The 23,693-nt window shown below is 41.1% G+C and overlaps 1 protein-coding gene across 3 annotated transcripts in view; it reads right to left on the bottom strand.

The window, feature by feature from the left end:
* The window catches only part of PIK3CG (phosphatidylinositol-4,5-bisphosphate 3-kinase catalytic subunit gamma), a 60,794-nt gene extending 48,544 nt beyond the window's left edge, over window positions 1-12,250 (bottom strand). For 2 of the 3 annotated variants that reach the window (XM_073000665.2, XM_073000666.2), the window contains exon 1: window positions 4,018-4,422. The gene's annotated coding sequence lies outside the window, so the exon portion shown is untranslated. Of the gene's footprint in view, window positions 1-4,017; window positions 4,423-4,596 lie in introns of those variants that run through there. The other variant, XM_073000667.2, reaches the window with a different exon arrangement.
* Between the last annotated feature and the right edge of the window lie 11,443 nt (window positions 12,251-23,693).

The raw sequence follows: 23,693 nt of genomic DNA, 5'->3' as shown, positions 1-23,693 counted from the left end.
CTTGTAGAACTAGCAGGATCCTCAATTAATTTCCATTTTGAAGGGCAGGGTAAGGGCTGGTTAGAGACAATTCATACAGAATTGCTGTGTAATGCTTGATTTTGCCCTGATAAAAATTATATTTTAGAATTTAACCAAGGAACTGCCATCAGTCAAACCTGTTTCATTTTGTAATGTAAGTGTGTTCTGAGATCAAATCGCCTATCTACTAAGATGACAAGACCGTAAAAAAGAGCTTAGTTCTGTCTCCAGGCATAATCTGCTCTTCTGTCCTTTCTAACTATCATGTTTTAATAGAGAATTAAAATAAACTTTTATCATGGCTCCAGAAAGACCTCCACCTGTACTGTTGTCACACAAAGTCAGCACTGTCCTCATGAAATCACTTTCTGAAGCGACCCTACATGCATACATGTGGGGAAAATTTATTTATTTCCATTTTTATACCACCCATTAGCATGTCAGTTATTCACAAAATTCTTTCAAAGACAGGTTTACAAGGAGACTCTGAGAGGAAGTAAAAAAAAAGGCTGAATCTGAATTAATTGCTCTAAAGTTAAGCTTGTGAGGATGTACAACCAGGGATTTCAAAAGCAGGTTCCACTTACTCAAAATGCTATTTCAAAGCATTCTTCAGAGCAGAACACTTGTTTTCTTTCATATACAAATACGACAGGAGTAATTATTCTTTAAAAAATCTACACAAAAGTATCTAAATGTTATTTTTTTGGTAAATATTATTTCTTGAACCATGTCATCCTGTTGTACATTTGCTCTGATATGGCCACATTTACTACATATGAAAAAGAAATTTATGAAGGAGCAACAGATTGATTATGAAAGGAAAAAAGCCTTCATAACTTCATTTGTAGGATTCAATATTTTATTACACATTTAATTTTTTATTTAAGGAGAACCCTTTGTGGAGAACATTTTAGAAAACATTATAGAAACGTATTTGCTGAAAACTACCCCAAGTATGAAGCCAGCTAGATTCCAGGTACAGATTCTCAAGGCCCTGATGTACACAGGTGCAATGCTTGCACCTTGTAGGAAATGTTTCAGCCGAAGTGACATTTGAGAAAAGGAACTGCTGCTTTAATTATTATAGAAGAACAAGTCAACAGCTTACAAAAAGCTTAGACATACATCACATAAGCCTAATTTTTTTAAACTCCAATACAATTTAAAATGATAAATTTTCCAACTTTGAACTTGTCTATTATTAATACTATTATTCTCCTTGAGATCTGGGCCATCAACCTGTAATTTTTCCTTTAGTTGATCAGTAAAAGAAGCCAGATAACTAACCATTTAAATTTAAATGGTTAGAAGTGCCCCCAGAAAAACAGAAGGGTAAACAACTTCTGAGTACTCTCTACCTGGGAAGCCCTGAAAAGGGTTACCAAAACTCAGAATTGATTGATGGCACATTATTATTATTATTATTATTATTATTATTATTATTATTATTATTATTATTATTATTATTATTATTATTATTATTATTATTATTTAGATGTAAGGCAGTGAATGAAGCAAACAAGCAAACAGTACTGGCTTTTAATCCTTGTCCAGTTTAAAATATGGTTCCTGTTTAGGGAACAAATAAACTAGATTCCCAGTTTCAGAGAAAGTTAAATATATCAGTGCCAAGAAAAGTGGGGTTTGCAGGTACATAAGATAGATAGGGCATTTTCAATAGAAGACTCCAACCATGGACCTCCTTCTAGAAGGCTGTCAGGCTGCCACCAACCCTTGTCAAACTCCAGTTTTAGAAACAGTAAAAAATGATGCTGCTTTAACCAGGAGTTTTAGTGGTTTTAATATTGTTTTGCCTTACTTTTAAATAATGTTGCTTGTAAAATAAGTTGTTATGTTGTGATTTAGTTTGTTTCATTGTTCCTTTAATTTTTACATTGTTTCTCAGGGTGGGGAGAAAAGCAATTTGCAATTACTTAAGATGAATTAAAACGTTACTGCTTTGTTAAGTTCCTTTCAAATTGGTGTGGCAAGCAATAGCCTCCAACATAAATATAATAATAATAATAATCTTAGAACTGAAGAGCGGTAAGGGACCCTATGAATCATCAAGTCCAGTCCCTGTCAAGGATGCATAGTGGGGAATTGAATTAATTTCCCCAAACAAGGTGTTTGTCCCTTCTAAAACCTTAGGGCTGGGAAATGGTGCTTTTTATTATTACTACAGGTCCTATCGTCAGGGATTATGGGAGCTGTAGTTTAAAATATAAACTTTACCAAGCCTTACAACAACTTATATCTGTAGATCTCATTTGAGTTTGGCTAATGATTTGTCACATAATAAGGCAGATATCTTTGAATAAATCTAGAGGGTATTTCACTCACTAATGAATAATTAGGAGCAGTCAGGATCAATTTTTAGATTACGTGAGAAGAGAATAGGAAAATCATTGCTACTGTTCTCTTTTGGCTTGCCATACATGCATGACTCACTGCTGGCCAGTCTCTTGTTCCTCCTTGTTTATTTTAAAGCATTGTATCTGTCACTCTATTAGAACAGTACTGGAGGGCCTGCAACACTAGTTAAACAGTTTAAAGCAGCGAAAGATTAAGGGCACATAGTGCAAACATACAACAACAGCTAATGTACTGATGAAAACAGCTTCAAGCACAACAGGCTAATTAACCTAGGGAAGGCGCTTCACAACCAGGGCCCCCACCACAAACAATGCACTTCACTTTTGAAAGAGGAAAGGCTGATGAGAACTGCCATCTATCAATATCTGGAAAGGTAAGTGTTCCACATCCCTGCTCTAGAATTAGGGACACCCCGAGAAAGAATTTAATTGCAATGTCAAAAGGCGGGCAGTTTTACACAAAGAAGATGACACAAGGAGATTTCAGAAACAAAGGAGTTAACCATAAATTGTTACTTTTTTAATGTGTGCAATCAATTTACATTTCAGAAGTAACATAAATAGAAACATGCTACATGTTACACTGTAGCATGTAGCATTTTCTAATTATTTTATTTACTTTTAACTTGTTACTTTTTAACCATATTTAGAGGTTATGGACTCTTTTTTTCAAATATGCCATTCTGTTATTAGCCCAAGGAATTTGACTGGATCTTTCCAATTCACACATTTCACCTTGCACAACCAGATACATTGTGCTATGCCTTCCTTCCTAATGGTTTTTTATTTGCTTGGAGGTTTTTGGTGGTTTAGAAAAAAAATTGAAGACCCATGACCAACAACGACAGCTGAATCGGCATTCAAATTCTGGATTTCCAGCATGCTGCTTACACAATATAAGTCTAGTCTGGAAACACCCCAAGTCACAAATTACACCCTTTGCTCCACTACCCTACACCAAAACTTCACTGGCTTGAGACAACTCGTGTTAAATTTCCATTAGTTTACCTGGAATAAAGTGGCTTCCTTAAATTACAAAATCTGGACTAATAATCTCTTACTTCAGCCATGGCCAATCATAATAAAATCTGAGGAAATCCCCACTGCAATTTAGAAGGCGGGATACTACAACGGGGGGGGGGGGAGAGTGAGCGAGAATGGGCTGAGGGCCAACAGTTGTGAAACAAGCCAGCCTTCCATATATTATGCAGCCGCATTTCTGACAAAACAAAAGTCGCGTTGTGCCTCCTCGCCTCCCCAGTCCAGACAGGTACAATCCCAAAGCCGTCCCTGTTTGACTGGGGACGCGGTCTCCAAAATTAAGCGGGCAGAAAAAGGACGCGAAGGAGAGAGCACCGCCGCGGCTGTTCCCGCCTTAGTCCTTGCAGGCGTCCAGGTGGGAAGGGACTCCTTCGCCCCCCGAGACTTCGCCGCACTAGTGCGGCTTCGCCCCCAAATCGGTTTCTGGACATAAACGCGACGAAGCGGCCACCAGAGAGAAGAGGAAGCAGCCCAGCCTCACCGGAGAGAGAGAGAGAGAGAGAGAAAGGGAGAGGGAGAGGGAGAGAGGCGGCGACGGCAGAACCCCCCCCTTCCCCGAACATATTCCTCTACTTACTGGCGCCACAGAAGGGAAAGCGCGGCTCTTTCTGCGCACAGGTGCTGCCCCAACCCCTGAAGCTAAACTGTTTACATGGCCGACCCCGTCCCGGTTGCCCGAGAGGAGGCGCCACAGTCCGCGGCGCCGGCTGACCGCGGCGGAGCCCCTCCCCAGCACCCGCTAGCCTCCTCCAGCCCAGCCGTCTTTTCCCCACTTCCTTCGGTGGGGGAGCTGAGCACCTGCGTGGGCCGCCTCGGCCAGGTAAAGGCACCCCCACCCAGGTGGGCCCAGGAAGTGCCGAAAGAGCGCGCCGCGCCGGCGGAAGCCCGGGCGAGGAACCCGGGAGGGCGCTTCCTCCGAGGGGGGAAAAAACAACGCGGAATGCTCGGAGTTCAGCCGAGGGCCCCGATTCGGACGAGCCCTTTTCACCCGCGTTTTCCCTTCGCCGCCTCCTAAACGTAGCGCAGCAGGAGCCCCGCACTAGAAAGGCAATCCCACCGAGGTCACTTGGGAGTTTCTTTCTGTTGAATGTGAAGGCCCTGCGCTTGTTTACTCAGAAGTCTAGTCTCACTATCTCATGGCGCTTCTTTCACTTACGAGTGCCGAGGTGACAGCCAGACCGATTTCCCGGCCCTCTGGAGAAATGCCCGTAGGATTGTAGCCTCGGTCTACCACCTCCTCCTTTTTTGTTGTTCTTGTTTCTCCCCCCCCTCCCTTTTCAGTGTGAAAGTAAAGTACAGTAAACACTTAATAAGCTCGTGGCAAATAAGCGATCACTGTTTAATAGCTACAAGACAAGAAAGTGTTAACAGCAGCAGATTTCGCTGATCCGTTTACATTAATCAAACACAGAGGTATTGGGGCGGCGGATTAATGCCATCCCTTATTAATACAGAAACTGACTGACTGGCATTCTTCCCCCACTCCATCCCAGACCCCATAGCTCACTTATCTCTAGAAGCTCTATGATATTGCAGATACTGATCCAGTGAAAATTTACCATACACACAATATGACCATCACATGGATGGTATGCTTCCTAGGTCCACCTAGTAGCGAAATATTAAAAATCCTATTTCTGGGAGTGATTTCTATCTAAATCTGCACCTAATTGCATTTTAGGACAGCAATTTTATTTGAAAGAAAATCAGCTACAGTATTTCTACTTGGAGCTATAACCCTATATACACTCACTGCGTACTTCTCAGTACATATGTATGGACTTACACTTTAAGCATAGTAAGAGATCAGAGTTCCTGGTATAAGATTGTTTTTTTATTATCTATGAGGAAAATAATTGTTCAGTTTTCACCCATACATTTTCATCTATATTAATAAATATTTGATTTATTTATTTGATGTACTACCTAACTTAGTGGAAACCCACTACTTTGAGTAATGAACAGAGGAAATTAAACTCACAACAGTATCAACACCCCCCATAACAGTATAAAATAACAGAATAGTATAAACAGCAAGAAACACAACAAAACCATGCAGCAACATAAAATTGACATCAAACATCAAATCAAAATGCTGTAATAAATTCCGGTCTCATAAGAAGTATGTTTTTAAAGCCTCTTTGTGAAGTTCTGCCTTTAGTTTTCTGAAAGTAAGAATGGATAGGGCCTGGGACATATCCAGTGGTAGGGTGTTCCACAGGGGCGGAGCGAGTACTAAGAAAGTCTGATTGCTAGTTGACATTCTTCTGGCCTCTCTCTACATTCTTAGAGTGTAGCCACTCTAAGAAGCAAGCCCTGGGAGGAACAGGTGAAATGGGTAGTAGTGTTTCAGGAGAGATGGTCTGATAGACACCAAGTGTGGCATTCACCTTTGTGGCACCTGCGTGTTTGGCCCTCACAAAGGCTCACATTGCGTTTTCCTCTCGCTGCCACCAGTGGATTACCTCAATCCACAATATAAATGACATTTGTCAGGACTCTTGTCTTGTGAATTCAAACAGAACTTATTTATTGAAATGAATCAGATTTAATAATAACAGAAGTTCTTCATATAATAATTGTACACAAGCAAATTGTTAACAGTACTCTCGGTACATACTTTTCTCTTACAATATCATTGCCACCTTCTCTACCTATTTTCTTAACCAGTCTTATCACTCTATCTGTTCCCTCTCTCTCTCTACTAACCTGACTCTGACTTTGACTCCCTTAACTAATTCAGGCTCCGCCTTTTAACATCTCTTTTCAGCTCCGCCTCTCAAACACATTAGCATAGAACCTGAATAATACATAACATGGGGTGAACGCTGCACCAAGGTCCAAAACTATTTATATGTTAGCACTAACACCTTAAATTTTGTGTGGTAACTAACAGGGAACCAGTGCAAGCCTAGATCAGGGAGATGTAATCAAATCTATTTGCCCCAATGATCAGCCTGGCTCCTGCATTCTGGACCTACTGGAGTTTCCATATCATCTACACTAAACCCTTGATTTAGTGCAGGGCTGTAGGAATTTAGGCAGGGGTTAGCTGTTAAATTAAAAATCCCCCCCACGAAAAAACTAAAATAAAAAAAACTGTAATATACTGAAGTACCTTATACAGTGGTGCCTCACATTACAACGTTAATTCGTTCCAGCAAAATCACTGTAGAACGAAAACGTTATATTGAGAAAAGAAAAAAACCCATTGAAATGCATTAAAAACCGTTTAATGCATTCCAAAGGGCTGTAAACTCACCGTCCAGCAAAGATCCTCCATAGGGCGGCCATTTTCACTGCCTGTGCAGCAAGGAATCCGTCCCAGAAAACAGTGTGGGGGGGCATTTTGTTTACCCGGCGGCCATTTTGAAACCGCCGATCAGCTGTTGGGAAATCGTCGTTTTGCAAAGAATCGGTTCCCGTAGCAGGGAACCAATTCTTCGCAAAACGACGATTTTCCAACAGCTGATCAGCGGTGGTTTCATCATTAAACAGGGCAATTGTAAAGCGGGCACCACTGTATCAACCTGATTCTATGCAAAGTTGGTTTAATTGAGCCTGAAAATGCAATTCTGTACATGTCAGCTCAAAAGTTAGCCCTATTTTGTTTAGCGGGACTTACCTCCAAGCATGTGCATAGAATTATACATCTGTGGGACCCGAGGAGAGGCTATAGAAGCGCTCGCTGGAGTGTCGTCCTCCTTTAAGAGAGAAAAGGAGACCCAAACGGAATTTACGGCTACCCGCGTCGCGGTCAGGCACCAAGGTATAGACACCTGTGACTTGGAACAGGGCTTGACGAGACTGTCAGTGTCCACCCAGACAGGAATAGAAAAGGCGGGAACAAGGGTGGGGGAGCGACCGTTAGTAGAGGCGGGTCATGGCAATATAAAAGGACAGCGGGACAACATACCTGGGGGTTGGGAATTAATATGGGTAGAGGATCCCTGGACAGGGAGGTGCGAGAAAGTGAGAGTGTCTCGAGAGGAGGCTGATTACAAGCATAGAAGGGGTTTGCCCCCTAAACCATCTTATTGGAGCGAATCCGAGGCCAGAGAGTGGCGGAGACGATTGAAGGAAGAAAAGGAAGCGGTTGAAAGAGAGGAGAGAGAAAGAAGAGCATGGCGTCTGGAGGAGGCTCGCCAGATGAGGTATTTACTGAACTCTGGGACCCCTATGCAGAGGGAAACAACCCCTATGACCAGGAGAGGGGAGATGAAGAGACACTACCCTTGATTAATGTGGACATTAATACGAAGGACATTAATACGAAGGACAGCATAAAGAACCAGACTAAGGCATGTAAGGTAGAGAAAGTCTTTGTCTAAATGCAGTATAATGGAAAACATGACCATATTCAACTACCGTACATGTCAACCCCAATAATTCTAGGTGATCTTTAATGATCTTTTACCATCTGGGCCTTTTGCATTTCTATAACATTTCTCATTCCTTTCCCTCATCCACATTGCATTCGTGTCCATTAACTGAAGCTGTGTTCCATGCATCAGAAGAACTGGACTGAAGTCCATAAAAGCTTACTAAGCTTGTTAGTATTTAAGGTGCTACCAGATTCTGTTGTTTCTGCATTAGACTGTAGACTAACTAGGTGACCCCACTGGAAATGTCTGGAATGAAAAGAATTTTTAGTGCTGTCTGGGTCTGTCATTCTTGGGGGTCTGAAGTGCCCAGGGAGTCTTGTCATTTTTGGAACAGAAGGGCTCAGCCCACCTTAGCCAAATTTTACATCAAGGGCTTGAGCCCTTAGCCTCTTCCTGTATCTATGTTGGTGACCTTTCTTCTGCCTTTTTTGTAAGCTCAGTTCTTCCAAAATTATAAGGAGTTTTTTCATATTTTTATTGGGCTTGGAATTTTGAATTATCTATCACTAGCTTTTTATACAAGGATATTCATATTTTTAAACGTTTAAATACAAGAAATAAAAATCCAGAAATGCTATCTATGCATGACTAATGAAAAGAAAGACCCCAATTTAGTGTTCAGATAGAGCAGTTTTAATCAAAATTAGTCATGCAAACAGGCAATCAGTTTTGCTAATATAAACTAGAGGAACCAAAGTCAAGATGCATTTATTTGGCCTGCATTTCATTTGCGAAAATAATTACATGAAGCTTGTGGTCACGAACTTTTATGGGAAGACTGAATTATAAGGCACTTGGGAAAATACTTTTAATACTGACAAACATTTTTTACATTCTGTTTATTTGATATCAGATTCTCTTTTTTTAAATGCATTTCTAATCTCTTAGCAGCTTAACATTGATTGCATTTGCCATAATGCAGTAGAATTGCCAGTTTTGGTCAGAAATTTCAAATCAAGCTTTCCCTATTAACAGAAACATAACACTCCTTGTTATGAAGGGAAAAACAGTTTGAAAATGCAGTGATGTGCAACAACAATGAGTGCTTGATCTTCATTTTTTTTACTTATTTTATTTGTGCTCCTACCCTGTTTCCCTGAAAATGAGACCTAACCTGAAAATAAGCCCTAGTATGATTTTTCAGGATGCTTGTAATATAAGCTCTACCCCAAAAATAAGCCCCAGTTAAGTGAAGCCCCGCCCTGCACCATTGTGCAGCAGCCAGAAGATGACATGACTGTATTTGAATAAATGTAGATTGTTGTACATGAAAAAAAAGAAAACATCCCCTGAAAATAAGCCCTAATGCATTTTGGAGCAAAAATTAATATAAGAACCTGTGTTATGTTCAGGGAAACACAGTATGATGTTACATATATGGCAGAATTAAAATTTTAAAAATTGCTGAAAACCAGAGCCAGATTCTAGAAGAGATGTTTGAAATGGGGCAATAAATTAAAGGGAAAAATTTAGACCTTTAATTACATGAGTTGTAGCTGATTACATTTACATATGAATAAAAACAATGATTCTGAAGCAAGAGGCACCTTTTGATGATTTCAGATTATACATGTCAGAGCATGAATCATATTTGAATAATGTAGAATTCCCTCCTGTAGAATATATATTTGTATAAATATATTTCTTAATGTGCTATCTCATCAGTGGTGCAATTAGATAATTTTAGACTGCATTCTTCCCCCCTGCAACCCATGTTCCAGGTAGCAATGTCCAATATTTCAACTCAACATACTGTTGCACTAATGCTGTTACTCTGCGGAGCTCTCCTGCTTATTCTGCTGAATTTTACATAATGCTCAACTTCTGCCCCCAATTGTCTTTGCATTCATTCCCTGATATTAAAAATAATTGTATGCTATGATGTCAATTCTTACTTTGTTGTTGTTGCTGTTGTTGCTGTTGTTGCTGTTGTTGTTGTTGTTGTTGTTGTTTAGTCCGGCAACCCTTTTTGGGCTTTTCCATATAGAGACTACTCAGAAGTGGTTTACCCTTCCCTTCTTCCGGGGCGCCCTGGGACTGTGTAGCTTTCCCAAGACATACAGGCTGGCTCTCCTTGCAGGAAGCACAGTTGGAATCAAACTGCCAACCTCCGGCTGTGCAGCCGAAGTCCTGTCCTAAATCAGAGCTTTTAAAAAATGCTTTTCTGGACAACAACTCCCAGAATCTGCTGGAAAGCACAGCCCAATGGTTAGGTTGAACTGTGGCAGTTGTAGCCCCAAAAGTAACTTTTGTGTGCCCTGCAGCCACCCTTTCTTAAAAAGAAGAAAGCTCTCCCAGGTCACATTTCCCCTACCCTTGTCAATGTTTTTCCTATCTCTGCCTTAAATGTTTTACTGTGTCTGATAACTCGGAGGCAACTTTTTAATCAACCGTAAGTTTTTAATTGATTAATATAAGCTAACAAACACCACAGCCCCACTTCAGTAGAAGCATTTGCTCCTCCTTGAAAACAGAACAACTTGAACCATAAACAAAATTGCCTGGGGCACTGATTCCCAGATCTCTTCAGTAGAGAGCAAAACCAACTTTAATGACCGGGTTGATTTGGCATACACTTATATTTTATGTGCCGTCAAGTCAGAATTGACTTAAAGTGACCTACCGTGTTTTCCCGAAAATAAGACAGGGTCTTATATTAATTTTTGCTCTGAAGGGCTTAGTTTCATGAGGGCTTATTTTCAGGGGATGTTTTCTTTTTTTCATGTACAATGATCTACATTTATTCAAATACAGCCATGTCATCTTCTGGTTGCTGCACAATGGTGGAGGGCAGGGTTTCACTTAACTGGGGCTTATTTTTGGGGTAGGGCTTATGTTATGAGCATCTTGAAAAATCATACTAGAGCTTATTTTCAGGGAAACAGGGTAGTAACCACTCCTCAAGGTACATGAGAAATTTAAGGAGAGGTTTACCAGTCTCTCTCTCTCTTTCTCTCTCTCTCTCTCTCTCTCTCTCACACACACACACACACACACACACACACACACCACGAATTTCCATGGCTGAGGGTATTTGAACCACAACAATTGTTTTTGCTGTTCACATTTTTTTCTCCACAGTGGGGTAGTCTTCCAGATGCTGTTGGACTTTTAACTCCTTAGTACTACCAAATGGAGAAGGAACAGTGTTAGTCTTTAAGGTACTGCAAAACTCTTCGTTGTTTTTGCTGATGAAGGTGAACAGTAACTTTTAGGGTAAAAAATTCTGACAAAACAAAAATGGAAGAAAAAATCAGGACTAATTAGCTAAGGTTATTGTGGGAAAGACAGACTGAAATTCAAATTGTATGCTGTGCACTGGAATTAGCACCCTATTATTACAGAAAAATTTCAGGCACAGACAATCCAAATTATAAAAGCATTGACTGGTTTTATGTAACAGATACACGTTTTAACCAAAAAATAAGTACTGTATCCATTAAATATCGACATATTATATATGCTGTTCCTAATAGTGCTGTGATATTGTTTATGAAATTTGCAACTGCTTATAATACAGTGTGAAATTTCTTGATATTGTTTCCAAAGACCCAATAACAATGGGGACCACTGAGATATATTTCATCCACAAGCAGGATATTTCAATTGCCAGGTCTCTGTATTTTGTTAGTTTTTCCAGTTCTGTATTTTCAACTCTGGCATCCCTTAGAATTAAAATGTCAATGATCCAGACTTTTCTTCATTCTATTACTATTATGTCTGGTGTGTTATGTTCAAGGTGTTTTATCTGTTTGTATCCGGAAATCTCACAATATCTTCACTTTGTAATTTTCTGACACCTTCTCTGCCCGATGTTCCCATGGTTTTTTTTGGAGGCTGACAAGTTATATTTTTTGCAGAATGACCAGTGCACTAATTTTCCACTCTGTCATGTCTAACTTTGTAATCTGTTTGTACAATCTTTGGACATTCACAGATGAGGTGTGACACAGTTTCATCTTTTTCGTGGCAGAGTAGACATTTGCTGTTAGCACTAACTCCTTGAATCTTAGCTTTTATTACATTGGTTTGGAGTGCTTCTTCTTCTGCAACAAAAATCAAGCCATCAGTTTCTTTCTTAATAGTCCCCAGTTTTAACCATGGCCATGTTTAATTATTTTCATGCCTTCCATCAATATTTCTCAGATGTTTTCCATGTAGTGGTTTATTTTTCCAACTGTTTAATTTATTTTCAAATATTTTTTTCTTATATTAAAAGCAAAAAAGCAAAGCAAAGTGTGCTGCTTATATACCGCCCCATAGCGCTTCAAGCACTCTCTGGGCAGTTTACAATTTAATTATGCAGGCTACACATTGCCCCCCCCAGCGAGCTGGGTACTCATTTTACCGACCTCGGAAGGATAGAAGGCTGAGTCAACCTTGAGCCGGCTACCTGGGATTTGAACCCCAGGTCATGAGCACAGTTTTAGCTGCAGAACAGCGGTTTAACCACTGCGCCACGAGGCTCCAAGTCTTTGTTTAAGTCTTTGTTTCTTTTGTTTTCAAAATATTCTCCATTTTCACTCCCTAATTTTTCTCTACTTGTACCACTATAATCATTTAGACTTCCTTTTTCCTCCTCTATTAGCTGTTGCATTTACAGTAATCCATGGATGGAGATGGTCTCTCTACACAGTCAGCAAAAACAAGACTGGAGCTGACTGTGGCTCTGATCATCAGCTTCTTATAGCAAAATTCAAGCTTAAACTGAAGAGAGTAGGAAAAACCACTGGGCTAGTCAGGTATACTCTAAACCAAATCCCTTATTTATTTATTTATTTTATTTATTTATTTTATTTATATCCCGCCTATCTAGTCACGAAGGACTACTCTAGGCGGCTTACAACAGGGAAAGAATACAATAAAAATAAAACAACAAATTACAAAACAGGTAAAAGTAAAAAACAATAAAAGATAAGAAAATCAGAAGTAGTCTGGTGAGAAGGCCTGCCGAAACATCCAGGTCTTTAGTAGATTCTTAAAAGTGCCCAGCGAGGGAGCTCCGCGAATACCAGGAGGTAAATTATTCCACAGGCGAGGAGCGACCGCCGAGAAGGCCCTATTTCTTGTTTTCTCTTTTCGGGCCTCCCTCGGCGTTAGGCTCCTCAGCCTCACCTCCTGGCTCGCCCGTGTGACCCGGGTAGAACTTGGTGGGAGAAGGCGTTCCGCCAGATATCGAGGCCCTAAACCGTTTAGGGCTTTATACGTAAGCATTAACACTTTGAAGTCAATGCGGAACTTGATGGGCAGCCAATGCAATGCGGCCAGAGTGGGCGAAATATGTTGGAATTTTTTCACTCCACTGAGTAATCTGGCCGCCGCATTCTGCACCACCTGTAATTTCCGCAGCAACCTCAAAGGAAGCCCCACGTAGAGCGCATTACAATGGTCTAATCTCGAGATTACGAGCGCGTGTACTAAGATGGTGAGCGCCCCCACCTCCAGGTAGGGCCGCAGCTGGGCTATCCGCCTGAGATGAAAAAAGGCGGTGCGGACCACCGACGCCACCTGTGACTCCATGGAGAGCACCGGGTCCAGATGGATCCCCAAGCTGCGTACCCCATCCTTTGCAGGGAGGGTCACCCCCCCAAAAGAGAGGGAGTTTCCCACATCCCGGGCTGTGGGGGGGCAGAAAATTGAAGGCAAACTTCCAAAGAATAGCAAGGAAAGACAAGAGGGCCTTCTTAAATGAACAATGCAAATATTTAGACAAAAATAATAGAAAGAGATTCTGTTCAAGAAAATTGAAGATATTAAAGGAACCTTTTGTGTAAAGATGAACATAATAAAGAACAAAAATGGTAGGGACCTTACAGAAGCAGAAGATATCAAGAAGAGGTGGCAAGAATATCCAGAGGAATTATACCAGAAAGAGCTGGACGTCCCGGACAACCCAGATAGTGTGGTTGCTGACTTTGAGCCAGACATCCTGGAGAGTGAAGTCAAGTGGGCCTTAGAAAGCATGGCTAACAACAAGGCCAGTGGAGGTGATGGCAATCTTAAAAGATGATGGTGTTAAGGTGCTACACTCTGTGCAGGTGCGGAGAGAAAGAGTGAGACGTCCGCGACGGACAAAATGGAGGCCAAGGAAAAGAAGGGGAATATCAGGATGTAATAGGGAGTGGTGACGGAATGGAGGGGAGTTTGACAGTTGAAGAAAAGGCGGGAAAGTCGGAGGTCTATTTGGCAGAAGGAGAGTGGGAGGAGCAAGAAGTGTCAGTGTGGGAGGAGGATAAAAGCGAAGGGGGGGGGGTGTGGTTCAGCACTGTGGTGGAGGAATATGAACAGAAGAAGAGGGAAGAAAGACGAGGGCTGACCGCCAAAGAATTGATGCTTTTGAATTGTGGTGTTGGAGGAGACTCTTTAGAGTCCTTGGACTGCAAGGAGAACAAACCTATCCATTTTGAAGGAAATCAACCCTGAGTGCTCACTGGAATGACAGATCCTGAAGCTGGGTGTGGCATCCACCCTCATGCCCCTTTTGCTTGACCTTCAAGCCTCAGAGCACACAAACGCAAACACTCTCTTCTTTTACACTTGCTGCCACCAGGTGATCTCTAAATCACCATTACTTCTGAAAGATTCAGGTCCACACTTCAAGTTCTTTTAAGTAAAACTTTGGTTTATTGATTACAGAGATTCATAAATATCTTCAGCAGCTAATCACCTTAAATTTCCCACACTACACACTCTATTACTCTGTCTGGCTTTTCTGTCCTGCCTGACACTTACATTTCTCTAACTGACTCAATCTCACTTAATCTTCCCCCTGACTCTCTGACCCCACCTCTTATAGCATCTCTCTTGACTCCGCCTCTCAGCAACATGAATATTCATAAACCATTATATTATACTGTATAACAAACATAAACCATTACATAATATAACATAGACCACAGATCAAATAAAAGGAGAATGCTATACTGAGGCTCCAATACTTTGGCCATCTGATGAGAAGAGAAGACTCCCTGGAAAAGACACTGATTTTGGGAAAGTGTGAAGAAAAGAAGAGGAGGGGACGACAGAGGATAAGATGGTTAATCTTTTTAAATTGTTGTCTCTTATGTTACTGTGTTGTAAACCGCCCCAAGTGCCCTTGGTAACCAGATGGGTGGTATAAAGGTCAAATAAATAAAATAAAATAAAAATAGTAAATAAATAATAAATAATTCTATCTCCTTGAACTTTTTGCATATAATTTCTCGTCCGTCCATGTATAACGGATGATTGACTTTTTCCTGCTTGTTCTGAAATATGGCAGCTCAATCCAGTTTTATTTCAAAATGTTGACATAGAGAGTAGTGACACTGAAATTAGCACCATATTATTGTTGTTGTTGTTGTTGTTGTTGTTGTTGTTGTTGTTGTTGTTAAAATATATCAGGCACGGTCGAGGTTTATAATGGCTGACCTTCAGACCCCTAGAGCTATGGAGGCTTTAAACTGGCAGTACTATCCTACTTAGTATTGTTAGAAATTAAATGAAAGTTACCTCCTATGTGCACATATCAGACTAATTAGGCTCTGTGGCCTAACAGATGTAGCCTTTAAGGATTATGCTACTAGCCACCACAGCTAAAAGGTTTTAATTTCATGGACATTTCAACCAAATTTTGTTGTATGTTGAGGACTGTATTTATCTTCAAACAACAACATCGGATAGCGACATCTGCTGGACAGGCAGAAAAAAAATTCTTAGTCAACTATATTTCAATTATTTGCTTTTACATTGTAAAAGATTTATGGGCATTTTGCATCATTAAGGAATCTCTGATGACCACTTTAACTGCCACTACAATTAAATTTCATGTCTTTCTTTATTATTGTCTTATTACAATACTTTGTGCAGCTTGGAGACAATGTGGTTCAAAAGTTAAAGAGTAAGTTGTTGGTGTATTGTTAATTAATATTCCTAAAATCCATCACAAACTTTACATGGTAAGAGGAGCCCATATTTTAAATTATAACATTGGATCTGCAACTAAATGCTGCAGAATGAAGTTCACTTATTCTGGATTCCAGCCACTTCATTTATAATTGCCTCCCTTAGCAAAAAATCAGGACATGGCTACACGTCAAATCCCCCTCCCAGTTTTCAATTTGAGTTTAGTGTGTTTGAAATTGATGTTAAAAGTTCTGTCTACACAATGCACTGGGAAGTGCAGATTCCCTCCCCCAAGAAGCGTGTTTTATTTGGTTGGAAAGTGAGGCATTTTACTTCAGCGTGCGATAATAATTTCTTTTAAATCCCCTGTAAAATAGATTTATTTTGAATCATTTTGGCATATGTGATTGCTTCTGTTGGTGTAAATTTCCTGTCGGGATTATCAAGTAATGGACGCCTGGATCATGGCTTTTAGACTGCAGGGAAACCTTGCAGTCTGATCTTTGCAAAGACAGCAGGCTACGCTCTTCCTATCCCTGCCAGGGCATAGGAACAGGAGGAAAGCGGGACCCAAGCCATACCGCAGCCCCACTGCCTGCAAAGGCAGCAGGGCTGGGGGATTGCTTGGGTCCCGCTTTGACCTGGTCTTCTGTACCGGCATAGATGTCGATGACTTGGGTCTGTAGTTTCATTGTCATGGAAGACCATTATCTGGTGCAATTTGGACACACTGGAACTCATAGCCTATGCAGGGGTGGGAGTCAGATTAAGGCAATCCACCACAGAAGGTTGATGGATCCAGATTGTTTTGTGCCTGCCCTTGGGGAGTTTCCTTTCACCTTGGCAGGTGATTCTGTTGAATCCCTGGTTGAACTCTGGAATGTAAAAATGGCAAAAGCATTTTTTTTTGCTCATAAATGTCTCCTTGCTCAAAGTAGAGCCAAACTGGCTCCCAATTTACTCAGAAACTCAGAGTGAATCTGATAATAAAAGAGCTAGGGCCCATTGGAAGGCCTATTCCATAGCAGTGGAAGGGGCAAAGAAGCAATTCTTCTCTGTCACCATTGCATTTGCACGGAATTGCCTAGAGGAGCTTTTTCGAATGGTCAAGGACCCGCTGCATGCTAGTCCCCAGAGAGATAATGCAGACCACACTGTAGCTCACTATGAAGAATTTGCACAACACATTGAGGCAAAATCGTTCAGATCTGCTCTGACTTGGATGCTGTATAGATGTTTAAGGTGCTTAATGAAGATGTTTAATGAAACTGTGGGCCCTGCTTGCCCTGTGTTACTGGATGAGTTTCAATTACTGCAGCCTGATGATGTGGTCAGGATCCTTGGGAGGTGAGCACTACTGCATCCTTGCTGGATCCTTGCCCTTCCTGGCTCATAAAAACTGCCAAAATCAACTGGTCAATTGCGTAGTTGCTAGAGTGGGTTGTGGCCTCTCAGCTCCGGAAGTTTCTGGATGAGACAGAGTATCTAGATCTAGTTCAATCTGGCTTCAGGCCTGGTTATGGAACAGAGATGGCTTTGGGTTTTTTTTGTAGATGACTTATGTTGGATACTAGATAGGGGATCTGTGTCCCTGTTGGTTTTGCTGGACCTCACAGAGGCTTTTGATACTATCGACCACTGTAATGCACTCTATGTGGGGCTGCCGATAGAAATTGTCAGGAAACTTCAGTGGATTCAAAATGCAGCAGCCAGATTGCTGACTGGGGCTGGTTACAAGGATCGCATAACCCACCTGTTATAGCAGCTCCACTGGCTGCTGATCAGTTTCTGGGCATAATTCAAAGTGCTGGTTTTAACCTAAAAAGCCCTAAATACCCTGGGTCCAAGCTATCTCAAAGACCCCATCTTTGCGGTCCTTCTGCAAGCAGGCAAAGACCTTTCTTTCAAGCATGCCTACCCTCAATAACTAGCTACCTGTGTGATTTTTTAGATGGATTGTTATGCATTACTACTTTGTCTGGACTTTTAGTACTACTTATGTTCTTCATTTCTCAGAATGGTATTTTTTAAAAATTGTATATGTATTGTTCTTAGCTTTAAATAGTCTTCTAATGATGTTAACCACTCTTGTATATTCATTGTTTTCAACTTTAAATATTGTCATTACTGTTGTAAGCCACTTGGGGTTCTTTTCAAGGAGAAAGGCAGGATAAAAAGTATTTTAAATAAATAAATGTCTTCCTGCATCACCAAGATTTCCCATCTTCCAACAAAAAATGAGACACACATCTCATTTCTCCTTTTCCTTCCTCTGTTTTTACCTATTCTTTGCAGCAACCTGCCACGTTCTGCACAGTTTGTATTCTCAGCATAAAAGGTGCCACCCTCGTGCAGAGAAATCACACTGTGAGAAGAAAAGAGTTATTTTTTTTCTCAGTTTCTCTCAAAGAGTTACAGGCTGTAATGGCATTGGCCTGCACCAATGGGAGCTGTTGGGAGGCGGAGCCAGAGAAACTAGAAGGGAGGGATGAGCCAGAGTCTAGTTAGTTCAGTCAGAGACGGAGAAGAGAAGAGAGTTTGGAGTTTGAGGCAGAGAGAGTGTTTAAGTAGTGATTAGTCAGAGTGTGACCTGTATTAATTAAGAGAGGAGAGGTTAAAGTAAAATACTGCTTTGTGTAACTTTAAAAATGTGCTTAAGAATTATTCCTGAAACAACTTGTAATCAATAAACCTGTTTTTGTTTAAAAATTCAGTACTGAATGGACCTTAGTCTTTCATAGGAAATATAGGTTGATCGATCAACTGTTGGCAGCATGTTAAAGAGCATGTTGAGATACCTTCGTGAGCTCTGTGTTTGGTGAAACAAGCAGGGGCCATGGGGTAAACACCACAGTTGGTGTCCAGCAGGAGGATTCAAAATATTCCAGTGAAGCCAATGTTTAAAAGTGAATTTTCTGGAGTCGTGGGTACTTTTTAGCCAGAGATATGTGATAAAGAAGTGGGTGACCTGCTAGAGCTTTTGTGGAAATCTTAGTGGCGGGGCTTCTGAACCCAGATCTGAGGGAACTAAAGATAGGGAACAGACTCTAAAGGAAAATTTCTTTTTTTGTTTACCTAAGGATTTGAGAGACCCAGTGGGCTAGCTTGAAATCCAAGGCTCTGAGAGATAAAGGAGCAGTGTTGGATAAGAGCAGAAGCCCGGGTCAGAGCAGATCTAAGGTGTTAGGAAAATAAAAGCAGAGGCTTGAAAATAAAATTATTTTGGTCTCTGAGAGCAAGAACAGCTCAGTTATAGAGACACAGTAACTAAAAGGTTGTGAGCTGGAGAACAGCCAGAGAGAGCTGCTGAGTGAAGTGCAACAACATAGTTACTGGAATTAACAGCAGAAAGACAGGTCCTTTTGAAAAACTGTACGGACAGTAAAGACTAATTCACTCAAACGTGCCACCCAAACGAAGCCAGAAAGGGAGTCAAGAGGCACCAAATTTACCTCAGGAAGTAGAGGGAAATGGAGATCCTCTAGCTCCAGTGGAACAGGAGGAAACTGATGAAAATGACTCAGAAAAACAAGGTGTCCTAAGCTCCCAAGATTTTGAAAAATGGAGGTTAGAACAGGAATTCAGGCTTAAAGAATTGGAGAGCAGAGAAAAAGTAAAGGATGAAGAGAAAGCTCAGGAACTACAGCTCAAGGAATTAGAGATTAAGGAAAAGGAGAGAGCTGCCAGACAAATGGAATTAAGACAAAGAGAATTTGAGGAAGAAAACAGGCAAAGGGAAATGGAATTTCAAATACAGATGAAAAAATTAGAATTAGCTGCTCAAAATAATAACAACAACAACTCTAGTGAGGGAAATATCTCAAAAATCAATCTAAAGAAATTTCTCCAATATAGGAAAGGTGATTGCCCTGAATCTTTCCTAATTTCATTTGAGAGAGAGCGCTGGGACTTTGAGATTAAGGATGATGAAAGGATGATATTGTTGAGATCACAAATAAGTGGAGGTTTAGCTAAGCTTTATTCTCAGATGCCTCTGGAGCAAGCTAGAGATTTTGAGGCATATAGAAAAATAGCATGTTCTAGATTTGACATAAGTGCAGAACACCTTAGAAGAAAATTTCATTCCCTTACCAAAAATCCTGAAGAATCTTATGCCCAAGTGGGGGCTAAATTGATTCAATGTTTGGACAAATGGATGGAATGTGAAAATGTCACTTCTCTCGACCAAATGAAAAATGTGGTTGGTTTAGAACAATTTTATTCCATTTTGCCTGGGGAATTGTGTTATTTAGTCAAAGACAAAAATCCTAAAAATGTATTACAGACATCTGAATATGCTGATTCCATTAGTGAGATTAGAGATCTTAAGTTTTCTGAGGTAAAATTTTAGAGCTGGGACAACAGTAAGAAACACTTCAATAAAAATTATAACAGTAAAATGTCAGGGAAAGATGGCCAGTTTAGTACCTCACCTAAGTTGCCAGGGCCTAGTCCGCAGAAGCGAATGAACCCTGAGGAAAAGTTTGACTGATCTCAGTATGATCGAAGGACTTATAGACAGTGTTATAACTGCAACGAGTTTGGATGTATTCAATCAAATTGTATGCAAAACAACAAAAATAAAAATGGAAAAGGTGACAGACCAAAAGAGGTTTACTGTATAAAACCAGTTGAAGCTACTGAAGAAGGCTGTAACAATGGTTCTGTCTCCATGGCAACTAGCATGACAGAAAATTCTGATCTGCCACAAGCCAGAGTCATTCAGTGCTTTCTTATAAAGTCAGATAATATTTTACTACAGAACTCTGGAGAGAAAATTCATATTAATGAGACTTCTTATGTTGGAATTGTAGATACCTGTTCCCACATAACCCTGTGTCATCCTGATGTGGTTCCTAAAGAACAAATACTTCCAAATCAAACTGTTACAATCAAAGGAATAAATTCTATGCCAGTGATTTTACCTATTGCTATATTCAAGATAAACTATTGAGACTGGGTTGGAATTTGGGATGTAGCAATTTCTGATCAAATACAATTTCTGATCAAATGTTTGATCAGATTAGATCTTACTAAGCATGTGCAGAGTGCTTTTGTAGTAACACATTCCCAGGGAGAGCAGTTAACAATCCCTGAGGAAAAATGGAATCCTTAACTTCTGAAAATAACCTGGAAAGCCCTAGTTGAAAAGAAAACTCTGACATGGATGAAATGGCAGAAGTTATATTTATGAAAAACCCTAATCATCTTTTGTTAAGGAACAGAAGGAGAATACCACAGTCTCTTATGCAGTGCTTTGAGAAAGCTAAGGGACCTCCCTTTTCATTAACGCCTGAATGCTGAGACAGAGATATAATAGAAAACAATTTGTTATATAGAGAAGTTTTGTTAGTGCCTCAGAGGGGTGGAGATGGAATCCTCAAACAATTTTTATTGTATCTCAAAAATATAGAGGCAAGATCTTAAGCAAGGAGCATAGTGATGCTTTTGGAGCTCACATGGGAATATCATGTACCAAACAAAGGGTTGCAATGAACTTTCACTGGCCAGGAATCGGTCAGCAAGTTAAGCAGTTTTGTCAGACATGTGATACGTGCCAAATGAGTGGTACTGGGGATGATAAGTCAAAGGTTAAAGTAGGCTCACTGCCAAGGATTTCGACCCCTTGCCAATGCGTGGGTCTGCAAAAATCCTTAGTAATACCAGAGCAAAGCTTGGGGAGTGCTCAAGAAAAGAAGAGGGGTTGGTGTGATGAAAAGACCCAGGAAAGAGCATTTTGTCCTGAGGACAAAATAGAGGGGCTGAGACCCATAGAGGGGAGTAAATAGCTGCTGGCAGGGTCATAACCTGTGGATTTGTTGCCGCAGCACTAGAGAGCTAAGGAGTCTACTTGCTGTACAGCTGCAAAAGTACTTAAAACCTTGTAAGGCAACCCTCTACCTGAGAAACCAGAGATGAAAGGAAAAGAACCAGATGTTGAGAATCTCAATACATCTAACATAAGCCAAGTGTTTGAGATGACAGCTAAAAGAAACTTGCTTGAGAATCTTGAAGTGACCTGTGATAATGGTCCCCCACATATGGAGAACTTCGCAACAAAAGTACCTGTGAGTGAATTTGTTGGTGAGGGGGAAGGCGTATAAGAAGCTATAAGATTTCAAGGAAGAACACAGTCATAGCTGTGCTGGAGGAGTGGGAAAAACTGCCTAACCTTCCCACAGCTGAGAAAACTAAGCCACTACAGTGGAACCTCTACTTAAGAACTTAATCCGTTTTGGAATGGTGTTCTTAAGTTGAAACGTTCTTAAGTTGAAGCAAAATTTCCCATAGGAATGGACTGAAAACCAATTAATCCGTTCTGGCTGTTTTTTTGTTATGTAGAGGTGCGTTCGTACATTGAAGCATTAGTTCCCATAGGATCTAATGCAAAGCTGGTTAATACGTACTCTACCACTAGGGGGAGAATTTTTTTTTTAACCTAAGATGACCTAAGGTTAAAAAAAGAGCAGGAAAGGTTTTTTTTCCTGTTCTTATCTTGGATTTCTGTTCTCAAGTAGAAGCAAAATTTAGCAAATGGAGCTGTTCTTAAGTTGGATTGTTCTTAAGTAGGGACGTTCTTAAGTAGAGACCCCACTGTATTCAGAAAAAGAACAGGCTTAACCCAGAAGAGGTGAGCCAAGGACATCCAGTGGACATCAGAGTGCCCAATGACTGTCAATCATCAGAAGAGAGCGCGGACTTCAAGATCTGCCTTTGTTGCATCAGACTACAATCGGGAGTTCATTGTGTACATCAATGTGTCAAGTGTGGGTCTGGGAGCTGTGCTGGGCCAAGGGGATGACAATGGGAATCTACACTGGGGGGAGCGGAAGATCTACCTGCCACAACTCACTGGGTGAGAGACAGTAAGAACTGTGGCTGGGCTGTTACCAACTGCCATCTGGAGTTTGGCTCAATCTCCCTCCGTTTTGCAGGACTGAGCCCTGCTACTCCTGATTGCCTCACCCCCTCTCAACATAAGCCACCTGGCTCAGGGGGAGAGAGGACTTTTGAAGCTGAAGGTGTTTTCAGGGCCCTACCAGACCAGCATTCCTGCATTGGGGGGAGCGGAAGATCTTCTGCCTGCCACAGCTCACTGGGGAGCAATCTGAGCGCGGCTTGGGTCATTTTCCCTGAAAAGAAGAACTACAGACCGGGCGGTTTGGTGAATGTTGGAGCCGGAGCTCAGAACGTGAAGCCTGTGGAGTTTGCAGCGGCTTTCAGCAGAGCTCGGAAGCTCCTTGTTCGACCCCCGGAGGACATTGTTCCACCTTTGCTGGGGAGAGACCTAGGAGTCTCCCTGAGACTGGAGTCTGGAGCTGGAAATCACTGGGTTTCCCGCGGCTGTCTGTGTGTGTGCTGTGGATGCTGGCGAGCAGAGCGGTTTGTCCCAGGCTCTCCGAGGGAGGTCTTCAGTGAGAGATCTGAGACACCCGCGGGGGAGAGAGAGCAAGGGAATGAGTGCTAATCTGCTGTGGATTTGCCAGCTGGTCAAGTTAAGAAAATCGCCATGTTGGCTGCTCGAATGAGAACTCCTTTCCCTGGACTTACTCTCTCTTGCTTGCTCTCTTAAGTCTATTAATGACGACTTTTAGCTGTCTCTCATAGGAGGGAAATGACAATGATAATACCATTCTCAGTGTGGATTTGGGTTTCTTTGATTCTTCTTGTATCTTATAATGTATCTTATAATTTGGGATTCTAACTGATAGCACTTTAATTGACTTATACTATGTATAGTGTTATCTAATCTAATTTGTTGAATTAATTTAGGGTACTTCCTTTCTTTTTCTTCTTCTTTCTTTCTTTTTCCTCCCTTTTTCCTTTTTCTTGATATGGAGTGGAGGGCCTGTTTGCCCAACGAGGGGCCTCTGAACATCCCAGTGATCACGGGTAGAGGGAGATATGGCATTGGCACAGTTCCTACTCATGTCAGAAGAACGATGAACAGATGTCTGATGGCTGTTCATTGTTCTGAGACTGT

Source organism: Pogona vitticeps, chromosome 5 (genome assembly GCF_051106095.1).
Source record: "Pogona vitticeps strain Pit_001003342236 chromosome 5, PviZW2.1, whole genome shotgun sequence".
Taxonomy (NCBI): Eukaryota; Metazoa; Chordata; class Lepidosauria; order Squamata; family Agamidae; genus Pogona; species Pogona vitticeps.
Note: the sequence above shows the minus strand (reverse complement) of the source record. Positions and strands in the feature narration are given on the sequence as shown.